This window comes from Aphidius gifuensis, linkage group LG3 (assembly GCF_014905175.1).
Source record: "Aphidius gifuensis isolate YNYX2018 linkage group LG3, ASM1490517v1, whole genome shotgun sequence".
Classification (NCBI taxonomy): domain Eukaryota; kingdom Metazoa; phylum Arthropoda; class Insecta; order Hymenoptera; family Braconidae; genus Aphidius; species Aphidius gifuensis.
This window is the reverse complement of record NC_057790.1, coordinates 11,712,775-11,725,550: the sequence shown is the minus strand read 5'-3', so window position 1 is coordinate 11,725,550 and position 12,776 is coordinate 11,712,775. Positions and strand designations below refer to the sequence as shown.

The 12,776-nt window shown below is 29.0% G+C and overlaps 1 pseudogene; it reads left to right on the top strand.

The window, feature by feature from the left end:
- Positions 1–7,739, top strand: part of LOC122850899 — a 32,583-nt pseudogene extending 24,844 nt beyond the window's left edge.
- The last annotated feature ends 5,037 nt before the right edge of the window (positions 7,740–12,776 follow it).

Genomic DNA, 12,776 nt, shown 5'->3' with positions numbered 1-12,776 from the left:
GAGGGAAGGCAGCCTGAATGTTTCAAATTTTCAACTTTTTTTTCTATTTTTTTGTTTTTACCTGGTAGATATTTCTTTGGAGAATTATAATATGCGAAAAAATCCTATTGGAAGTTCTTCAATTTATTATTAAAAAATATTATAACTTTTCAAGTTTTTTGTTGCTATGCGCTGATTAATTATTTCGGTCTATTGCGCATCCCTACTCTCGAAATCCCAACATAAATGTGTGGGGGTGTAGTGTACATTGATAAAGTGACAGCATTATTTTTATAATTACTCCAAATTACTCCAAAATGTTTATTTGAAATAAAAAAAGTTTCTAAAACATAAATTTATTATTTTATAATTTAATCTTTATAAACTAAGAATATGATAGAGAACATAAAATATAGGAGGAGGATTCGCGAGTAGGGATGCGCAATAGACCGAAATGATCATTCATCGCATACCGACAATTGAAAAGTTATAATATTTTGTAATAATGAGTTGAAGAACTCCCAATGGGATTTTTTTGCATATCATAATGTTTCAAAGAAATATCTACCAATTTTAAAAAACAGAAACTTAAACAAAGTTGAAAATTTAAAAAATTCAGGCTGCCTGAGCCCCTAAATCTTAGTTAATTAATATTAATTAAATACTATTAACTTCTAAAAAAAATTAACCATTCTATAATTATCATGTGTTTCACCTCATTTTTATTTAGATTCATGGATAAAATAAAAATAATAAACTTTTTGAGAAGAAGTTACAAACACACTCGATTTACACTAACTAAATATTCTTGTCATCTGGCAGGAAAAATTACTTAAACTACAGTAATATTTAGAGTAAAGTATACCATTAACTCAAGACTTCAAATATTCCTGTAAACTACTATATAAGAATTTAGATAAAATAGACTAACAATTATCATAATAAGTAAGAATTAGCCGCCGGAATGACGTCGGCCATGATTTTTACTATACCACTACAATAATATTTGCTGCGATTTCTCTCCGTGTATATCTTTACCCACACGGAAAAAAAATTTATAATTTATATATAAAATTGTATATAATATTTATATATAACAATTTTATATGAGATTGGGCGAAAACGTGTATATAATTTATATAAAATTTATGAATAACGATTATGTATAATAGTTTATATAAAATTATATAAATTTTATCACATCCCTCCCCCTCCTCCCCCTCCCACAAGAATTGTTTTTATTTAAAAATTTTCTTAAATTTTAATAAACAAAAATCAAAAATAAATCTTCCATCAGGATTGGACCCGGACCCTTCTGGTCGGGAAGCAAGTACCTTACCTCGAAGCCACATATCTTATTACTGACTTTTATTTAAATATATAAAATTTTTATTTTAACATCTCTTTGTTTATATTTTTATGAAAAAAAAAGATAAAATCGGTATTGAAACCACAAAGTTAAAAAATTGAGAGAAGTCATATTCTTATTTATATTTTTACAAAGATCTATCATAAGATTTGTGGCTTCGAGGTAAAGTACTTGCCTCCCAACCAGAAGGGTCCGGATTCGAATCCTGATGGAAGATTTGATTTTTGTTAATTAAAATTTAAGAAAGATTCTAAATAAAAACAATTCATGGGAGGGGGAGGGGGGGGGGGAATGTGATAAAATTTATATAAAAAATATATATAATCTTATATTAACTATTATATATAATCGTTATATATACATTTTATATAAATTATATACACGTTTTCGCCCAATCTCATATATAATTGTTATATATAATTATTATATATAAATGATATATTTTTTTTCCGTGTGGGATACCTCAAAGATTTCTTTTTTTTTTTTTATATATGTAATCGTAGAAAATTGCAGTAATTTAATTTTTGAAAATATTGGAATGTTGATTCGCGAAGTAACAAAATAGAGTGTTGTACAAAACTTTGTTGTCATTGATATTTTATACTCTAATTATTATTTCGATATTACCGAGTTCTTAATTGATACTATCCACTTTCAATCATAGAACTAACTTTGGTTTTCTTTTCTTTCACATTTGGCTTTTATGTACTGGGTAAATTTGAGAACTCTGGTTAATAAAAAACATAAGAAACGATTCAAAAAGGCTTTGAGGCTACCATTTATTTATTTGGAACTCTAAGTAAAAGCTGTGAAGGTCATCCGGTCATAAACTGAGCTTTCATCATCGAGACTGACATTAAAGAAGTAATTCAGATCTTACTTATTTTTTTGTATAGACAAGACCCATTGAATTTGAACACTAAGTCATCAGACTTTATTCACAAAAAACTTTTTTTCCTAGTTCTTAAGGATTTCATGAAATTACAGATTGTGAAAACGTCTTATTTCTTATTTCTTATTCGTTCATTGGACATTATGAACGAAAAAATTGTGGACATAATCATTGATAATCTCATTGGGAAAAAAAACTTTTTTGTGTTATGAAAATATACATAACTCATGTACGGTCATGGAGTACGGTAAGTTACGTTTTTGAGAAAATTGAAAGTATAAGTATAAATGTTCGGAAATTAATTTTTCTTTAAAGTACTTTAAATTCTTTCCCCATCTTTTTTTGCTGAATCCAACAGTTGTAAACTAGGATTACTTTCAATAGTAGCCTAAAAAATATATATCATATGGGAGTATTTGCCCGAATAAAATCTTAAGAATTTCACACCAATGCAGGTCCACTGAAATTTATTTGTTTACTAAATGAAAAGAACGGGAAATTTATATCCTATTTATAGCTATATATGTGAACTCTATACACTGAGAGAAAAAAACATTTATTTTCACGTGATATCAAGTTTTACTGGACCCTATAGCCAACCCAAATGAAAACACATTGTTTTTTTATTTATTTTCACGTGATGTTGAAGTGAAAAAAACGTTGCAAGCCTTTCAAGCCTTCCACGTGAATTCCAAGTTTTTTTCGCGAGATGTCAAATTATAATAACTGGGCAATCACGTGAAAGATGCTTGATTTCAGTAGTTCAGTTAAAATCCTGCACAATTCACGTTAAATTAAAATATTTTCACTGGACGATCACGTGAATTTAGAAACCCACGTTTTTCGAACGAGATAAAATATTTATATTCACGTGATCATCCAGTGAAAATAAAATCAAATACGATCGTAAAAAATTAAGGTCTCAAAAAAATAAACAAATGTAAACAAAGTATTCTCAACATTTCTACTTCTCCGTCAGTTATAGATTCTTTTTTTTTTCAAATACATCTTTTTCTTAGCTACTGTTGTCCTTGAGAATTTTAAACGAATCTATTTGAATTCAGTGTATTCAATATGGATGCTGACGTGGTTTATTTTCTAAAATTTGATTAAAATTAATACAATCAGGGAAAAGATACCCTTTTTTTTGGAATCTAGTTGATTTAATCCTTAGTCAAATCGTGCTATTCTTCAGACATAAAGCACCTGCTCGCGTAAAATTTGTAGGCACTTGATTTACGTGTTTTTATGACAATAAGTTATTCTGTCTGTATTTAAGACGAACGTACTGAACATATTAATTGTATCCAATTGAATTAATCCGTTAAATTGCCTTTAATAATGCTCTATTTATTATAAACGTTCTTTATTTTGACACATTTTGATATTCTTCCATCCAAAAAGTTCCATTCTTGTAGCAAGGAGCCCAAAGATTGTGTAGATCCAACCCGCCTCTAAGTTTATACATACTTTACTAGTATCTCATATGTTTTAAAGAACTCCCGCTTTCGATAAAGAAGTTTATATTTTCTAATTGTCTGCACTTCATTTGAAGTACGATAACCTTTGTTTAAAGCTCTTACTTTTTTTGTTGAAATTTTATTGGTGTGTTATTGGCTAGTGTTCAAGTCTGGCTCTGCACTGTAAAAAAAAAATAATTAGTTTTACTATAAAAAAAGAATTATTTTTACTATTTTTTCTGGTACTCGGGGACGTTTTCGAAAAAATAATAACATGTACTATGCACATAGTTAAATTTTTTATCCTAGTATAGTTTACAATGTTCCAATTGGAGAAGATACGATGTATCTTGTTAAGAAGTACTATGTTGCATAGTCAAGTCTAGCGTTCGTTGAATCTACTATGTTGCATGGTGAGATTTACGATGTTCAATAGTACATTTCATTATATTCTATTTGTATTTTCGATAAAAAAAAACAGAATTATTTGTTTATTTAAAAAGAAACTTTAAATTATTTATAATAATAATTATTATGCTTATACATGTTTCTCAACTTGGCTATTTCTTGACCTAACTCGGGATTCGAACCCGGGTTTCTGGATTTGAACTCCGATCGTTTACCCAAATTGCCATTCAGGTATGAAAAGCACATCTGATGAGCAGGATTCGCGCCCATATCCCAACGACATATGGCGCGCGCACCATCTATGCGATATTGAATACTGTAGCACCGTCGATGCAATATTGAATACTCATATAAATAAAGGTTCTTTCACACCATTCTACTATTATTGCTCAATTTTATTTTTATAATGTTGTCGAATTGTTCTGGACTTGGAAGCCATAATGCTTTGATATAAAATTTCGTTTTATAATGTTTGTCAGAGTGCCCTAACTTTTTAAAGAAATTCAAGAAAAAACGCAATTTCTGAAAATGATTTTGAAGTTTAAAAAAAAAGTATTCATCTAAAAAATCTGATTTTTTTTTTATTAAAAAGCTTGATATTGTTTCAATGAAATAATCAGAAGACATAATATTTTTATCTGATCAATCATATTTTAAAATGATTTCCCAAGGAATTGGAGGGTTTAGGTTAATATATAGGCGCGGTAGTTAATCTCGTTTTTCCCACTTTTTTTTTTCTCATACTTGACGCGAGGCACTACCGTGCCTCTTGATCAAGAGGCACGGTAGTGCCTCGAGTCAAGTATGAGAAAGAAAAGTATGCGTGTGATGAGAATATGTGTGAGATGAGATTAACTACTACTACCGTGCCTTATTATACATCAAATATTTTGTCCCCTTCCGTCGCGAATCTATTAGAAATTTAATTAAAATATGTTAGACTTGAATGAGGCTGCTGAGGTTTGGTAATGATCCCATAAATCGATGTCGAGCTTTTTTTTTAAAAAAAAATCAGATTTTTCCGTTGCAGTAATATATATCTAAAGCATAATTGATATTTACGGTCTTTTCGTTTTTCTCAAATCGACTACATTTTGTTCGTTCAGTTGGTATGGTATAAAACTTTACAAGGGTGATGCCATATTGGCTGCACTGCAGAATTTTATTTTATTATTTTTGAATTTTTCATAACCTCCAGAATACGTCGTTGAACTGTCATGTTAAACGTCAAAAAAAAAAATATATATACCTATATAATAAAAACAATATATATTTACTAAATAAATTAATATAATAATAATAATAATAATAATAATAATAATTTATAATAAATACATCAAGTAATAATGATAATTTATTGGGTGGTCTTGATCTTGGTATAACAAGTCTTGGTGGTAATGTTGAGCAAAAAGAAAAAGACTTGTTGCTGAATTCCGTAATCGTTCAGTAAATCCGCAAGATTGGGAAGTATTTTACAAGTATGTTGTGTTATGTTATGTTATCTATTGCTATTATTATTTGTATTATTTTAATTTAATTATTTATATTATTTATATTATATATTTGTGTATTTAGAAAAGGAGAAATAACAAGTGAACGTGAATTTTTAAATGATAATACAAGTTGGGCATCTTGGGCAATAAATACAATGGTTAAAACACAATAACATCACCAGAAACAAATTACATTCATTTTAAAACACTTCAAGAAATTGCTGATTTAATATATTAAATTTATCTGTTAATGATAAAGATTTAATTCTTTCAGTTGCACAAATAACTAAAAAATGTTGTGATAAATATATATAATAATAAAAATATAACTGAAGAAAATATTAGAATGGCATTATTGTGGTTGTCAAAGCTTAAAAATGTCATCAAGGTATAACAACAACAACAACATCAACTACAACAACTTGCTGGTTTAGAGAATACTTTGGACTTAATCAAGAATTACATAAAGAGCTTAATTGTATTCAAGATGATTTACCAGTTAATATGACTACAGATAAAAATCTTTTTGCAATTTCTAGATCATAAATTAATTTTGTGAATATCATTAATCATTTGGATTAATTTATTAAATTTTACATTATTATTGGTGAAATATATTTTTTAATTAAATTTTGTTTAATGCAGATATTTCAATTACGAGTATTGCCACCGTCAAGCAATATTACATTACCATCTGGACAAGTAACACAAGTACTAAAAGTATAACAAATTTATCATATTTAATTTATCTACATGAGTCCACAAACAACAAATGATTAAGAAAAAGATTTAATTATACAAAATAGAATACGTCAATTAAAATGGGTAACATGTCATAAGCTGAGAAAAAAAAAAGGTGACAGAAGAGTATTTACATTACCAGAAATAACTCTCTCTGAAATAACATAAACAAGTATTAGTAATCTTTTAGTAACACATCCATATTTTATTTCAACTATCCAACAAATTTAGCTAATTTTTTGGTATCATTTTTGGACAATAAACGTCCATCAGTTCGTGAAAAAATATTTAATTGTGTAAAAAATATATTTAAAGATAATAAACGTGGTAAATTATCACTTGTTATTGTTCGTAAATTAAACCAATATATTAAATTACGTGGTCACTTGGCTCATACTGAACTTGTTAAAGTATTATTGTCATTGAGAATAAAAGATATTGATCTTGATAAAGAACGTGATGATGAAATGACACAAAAAAAATTAATGAGCCATCAACAACGTATACTTTCATTGAGTAAACGTGAAAAAAGTAAAAAAATTAGAAGCTGTTGAAAAAGAGCTTGAAAAGTTGAAGAACAAAAAATATTTACTGAAATAACAAGTATTGTATTTACAATATATTTTAGAATGTTAAAACAAGCACCAAATAGTCAAGTTTTACCTATAATATTTAGAGGGTCTAGCTAAATTTGCACATTGTATTAATCTTAAATTTTATCAAGATTTAGCTAATATCATAAATACACTGATGGAAGAAAAAATTTAGGTTTACGTGAACAATTACATTGTATACAAACTGTATTTACAATATCGTCTGGACAAGGACCAGCATTAAATATTGTTTCATACAGATTTTATGTACATTTGTATAAAAATTCATTATTATCAATTAATGCTGGGAAAAATCAACAAGATTGTCATATTATCATTGAAATATTAATTCAAGTGTTGATTAATCGTAGAAAAAAAATAACACAAAATCGTTTAATAGCATTTATCAAGAGAATTGCACCAATGTTATTGCAATTACAACATCATGGATCATTGAGGCTACTTGGTATTATTAAAATAATAATGCTAACAAAATCAATTGAGGGACTTTTTGATACTGATGCTAATTCTGCTGATGGTTTTTATCAACCAGAACTTGATGAACCAGAATGTTGTGATGCATATTGTACATCATTATGGGAACTTGTTGCATTACAAAGACATTATCATTCTGTTGTACAAAAAATACCACGTAATATTGCAGCTGGTATACCAATAACTGGTGTTGCTAGTTTACCACCAGAACATTCCAAATTAAAACCCAAAGATTCGTATGGACAATTTGATCTAACTGGGTATTTAATCCATCAATTGAATCTACATGAGTCCACAGACAACAGATGATCAATTATTAATTGTTGTAATAATATATTTAAATTATTACAATTATCAGTTCGTGGACCAGCATCAGCTGATGAATTTTTACCAGCTTTAATATTCATTGTGCTAAAAGTAAATTATTGAAATGACAAATGGTAATCAAGATAATAACATTGAAGATGATAAACAACAACAAATTGAATCACAACAACAATTACCAAATACGAAAGAAATGTATTTGTGTTGATGAGAATATGTGTGATGATGAAAGTTAACTACTACCGTGCCTTATTATACATCAAATATTTTGTCCCCTTCCGTCTCTAATCTTTTAGAAATTTAATTAAAATATGATAGAGTTGAATGAGGATGCTGAGGTTTAGTTATGATCCCATAGATCGATGTCGAGCTTTTTTAAAAAAAAAAAATCAGATTTTTTCGTTGCGGTAATATATATTTAAAGCATAATTGATATTTACGGTCTTTGCGTTTTTATCAGTTTTTATCAAATCGACCAGATTTCTTTCGTTCAGTTGGTATAAAACTTTACAATTATTTTTCTTCTCTCTCCTAGACGTATCTTTTTTTTAGTGTTTATATTTTGGCTGCACTGCCAATATTAATTTAAAGTGGACATTTAGCTTTCTGAAATTTTCTTTTCCAAAATGACTTTTGCTATTTATATTTATACTTCTTTAATAATTCATCTTCATATGTGCATCAATTTTTTATGTTTTTTTTTCTTTTAAATAATGCTAAAATGGCTACGTGCAATAGAACTCATATTTTCTTGATTTTTTTTTTAACCTCATAAAATATACTAATTAAAATTTCAAAAATTTATATATTTGAATAAATAAATAATTCTTATAAATATTAATTAAACAAAAAATGAATTGTATGAAAATAAACTTTAAATTATTTATTCATTCATTCATTACGTTTTTTATAAAAACAGGAGCTTTTACACAAAATAATCGGTTTTTGTTTATTGTCAAAAAAAGAAATTCATATTAAATTACAACATTTGTACCTGGTAGTAATACTGAATTTTAATAATTAATTTTCAACAGATATGTACAGTATGAAGTTGATGGAATATACATATGGAATTACCATATGGTACAATGTCTGATGATGAAATGCAACCGTTAGGTATCCCTGGTGGAAATATTTCTTCGAATTTTCTACGAATCTCTACGAATTTTTACGACATTGACCCATTCGAGAGTTTCGGAGTTATCTCTTAATTTTTCTTCGAGTTTTTTGGCCTTCGGAGAAACTTCTCCAATTGCTCGGGAACTTCTCTAAAAGTCAACCATGTGTTAACATAGTTCCAAAATTTTCTTTGAATGTTTCTCCGAGTTTTTTTGAGCATCAGAGAAGATGGACTATTAGTAGAAATAATTTATAGATTTTCTTTGAACATTTTTCGGAATTTATTTAGTTCTTCAAAGAAGCTTCTTCGATTGTTTGCGAACTTTAGAAGAACTATTCAGAAATTTGTAAAAAGTTCGTTGAAATTCGTAGAAGTATTTCTACTATGAATTATTGAGCAAGAAACCTTAAAATATTTCTCAAAGCTTAGACAAATAATTAAGAGTACGGAGAAAACTTTCGAAGATTTTTTAAAATTTTTTCTCCGCATGGGTCAATTTCGTAGAAATTCGTTAAAATTCGCAGACAGCTCTTAGAAAATTCGTAGAAATATTTCTACCAGGGATACCAGCATTACAAGAGAAAGGTTTATTATTTCTTTGGGCAATTGGACGTGCTACGGAATTCGTGTTTACAGATATGGGGTTATGATAGAGTTGATGAAATAATATCCCTGGTGAAAAAAAATCTGGCAAATTCTGACAGAACCTTACAGATTCTCGCAGATTTACACCGGTTTTCGGAACAACTGCCAGATTCTGCCAGATTATTTTTACCAGGGATAAGTTAAAACAAATCAATTACAAAGAATAATAAGAACTGGGGCGCTATTCTTGGTCCCGTATTGCGGGAGTTATTGCGAGTCTCGCAATAACGATTCGCCGATAAGAAATATTATTCGCGATAGAAAAACATGAAGGCGCTTTTTGTTGCTTTCATGTAAATTTTACCTTATTTTTGCATTTGCATACCACAATAGCAGCTTCACATGAAAGCAACAACAAGCGCCTTCATGTTTTTCTATCTTAAGATAAAAAATATTTTTTGTATGGGGTAGTCTAAAATAGACAAGCTTTAAACACCTTGTTTATTTTGATGATCAGGACGTATGATATGTGTTATTTTTTATTGTAAATGATCAAAAGACACTACAAAAAGATATGATATCAAACAAAAAACAAAAATAAATTTTTGTACAAAAAGGAGAGTCAAGTATTCGAAATTGTTATTATTTTTTTTTTTAAACATACAAAAAAAGAGAATATCAAAAAAGTCAAGTACAAAAGTACTAATTTCTTTAAAAATCATTGACCCATATGAATGGTCTTAACTTTTGACAAAATTTTATACTTGACCCCGCCCGGTTCTTCCCAAATAAAATTTCGAGTCTTTCACACAAATGTAGACTCATCAATAAGAAGTGAAAAGTAGAAGCACTTCATCTGTATCAAATTGATTAATACGAATATGAAACATAATACGTATGTAATACTGAACTGTCATACTTAGCCAACCACTCGTGAAAATATTTCGCCGCGATTACTTTGTATTTCTCCATGATTAGTCTGAATTTCTTTAAAATTAACCCATACTGAGAAAAAATATGTGTGAAAAAATTTTTTCAAATTTTTCTGAAATCGTTGGTGAGTGGCAAAAAAATGACGTCAGTAAAATAGTTCAAAAAGTAAAATGTAGGGGCGCTTTTAATGTATAATGCATAGAGTGGGTATAAGCTTCTTCCCCTTCTAATAATGCATATTGCATGGTATATGAAACTAAAGATTGCTAAAGAATAAAGATGCACATATGTATGATTGTATGAATAGATATCCGTGGTCAATATTATAAACAATTGAAAAAGTGTGTAGGCTTGAAACTTTATTTGGGAAGAACCGGGCGGGGTCAAGTATAAAATTTTGTCAAAAGTTAAGACCATTCATATGGGTCAATGATTTTTAAAGAAATTAGTACTTTTGTACTTGACTTTTTTGATATTCTCTTTTTTTGTATGTTTAAAAAAAAAAATAATAACAATTTCGAATACTTGACTCTCCTTTTTGTACAAAAATTTATTTTTGTTTTTTGTTTGATACGATTTCCTTTGAGGAAATTTCGTGAGATATCCGTTGTTTGTGCCCATGACAGTATATACTCAATAGTTAATAAAATTTTTTTAATAAACAATAAAATTTTATACTAATGGGATATACTTGACTGCATGTAATTATTTTCTTATTTTGCCGGCTGCGTCCAGCGCATGGCCACGCCTACAGTGCGTTTCCTAATACGACCTCCACTGCTCTCTGATGCTCTTACTACTGTTATATATGTGTGAGTGTAGAGTGGCGCACACATTTATAGGAGTAGTAACGGTGAGCAGTGGAGGTGGTATTTCTGGCGGCCGTCCGCCGTGGAATAAAACCCTCAATATAACTATGTAACAAGCGGTGATCAAAAATGCATTGGATTATAATTGTGTGAGTGAATTTGACAATTTTTTTTTTTTTCAATAAACCATGTATATGTGCGAGGTTGTATGTGGTTCTCCATGAACCAAAAGAACACAAAAGAATAGATTGTCATATCATCAAAATATTCAACCGATGAAAAAAATACTCCTAGTTTGTCTGCTTAAAAATAGTCTAACGGATGATTTATAAATAACAATTATTATATTTTCTCCGCCATCAATCCCATGCCGGAGAAATTGATCCGCCACTGACCTCATGCCAGAGTAATTTCTTCGGAAATGGGCCAAAAACGGAGTAATGCCTGAGAAAGCCAGAGTAATAGCGGAGAAATATTTCTACCAGGGTATTCAAGTTATATTGTTTATATTATTCAAAAATATATGTATCATAAAAATCATAATAAGTTAACTCATTGTTTATGTTATGACATGAATTCATTTTTCTGTATTAATGACAATCAGCTGTTTACAAATGGAAGCAGCTGAACCTGTTAATGATTTAGTGGAAAAGATACAGAGACGGAAACGTCTACAGCGTCAACTGTCGGACAATAAGAAACTACCTAGTGTTTCAATATAATAGGGTTGATGCAAAAATTAGAAAAATCAGAAGATCAAATCAGATCTAATTTGATCTGGCTCAGATAAGATTTATTCCAATCAGATCTGGGTACAGATAGAACTTGATCTGCACTCAGAACAAATCGTATCTGACTAGATCAAACTTGATCTGGACCCAGAACGAATCTTATCTGACCAGATCTGGACCCAGATCAAACTATATCTAACCAGACCAAACTTGATCAAACTAGATCAAGGGTGAATGAATGTTTAAGAAGACAAATTTTTCTTATGTCTGATAATCACTGCTGTAGTTAAGTAGGTACGGCTCTTGAATTTCACACCAGAAGCACTGAGTTTAAGTCCGAGTGATGTCAATTATTTATCGTAAAAATATATAATTCTTAATTGTATATCATTAAATCTATACGAAGAAAAACTAAATTTTCTAACCAAGCATAGAATAATCTTCATTAAATTCATAAATGTTCATCCAGATATAGCCAGATCAATTCAGATCAAGTCAGGTTAAGTCAGATTATGTCAAATCTAAATATATCCAATAATTCCTATCTGACTTGATTTGGAATATGCGGCCGATCAAATGTGATCTGATTTGATCTGGTACATCAATCCATTAGCTATTTGTTAAAATAAATTAAAATACTTTGAGCAAATGGCTGAGGGATTGACGTCACTCAAAAAATTATGTTGTCATCTACATCAATTCCTGAATTATACATTTATTTCTTAGGTACTACTTCCACTTAGTCGCAGGTAAATTGCGAAACAGATAACCTATAATATCTAAGAAAAATATGGAGGTTAGGAATTAATGTGGCCAGAGAAATTATTTGGTAATCTTCATCAAT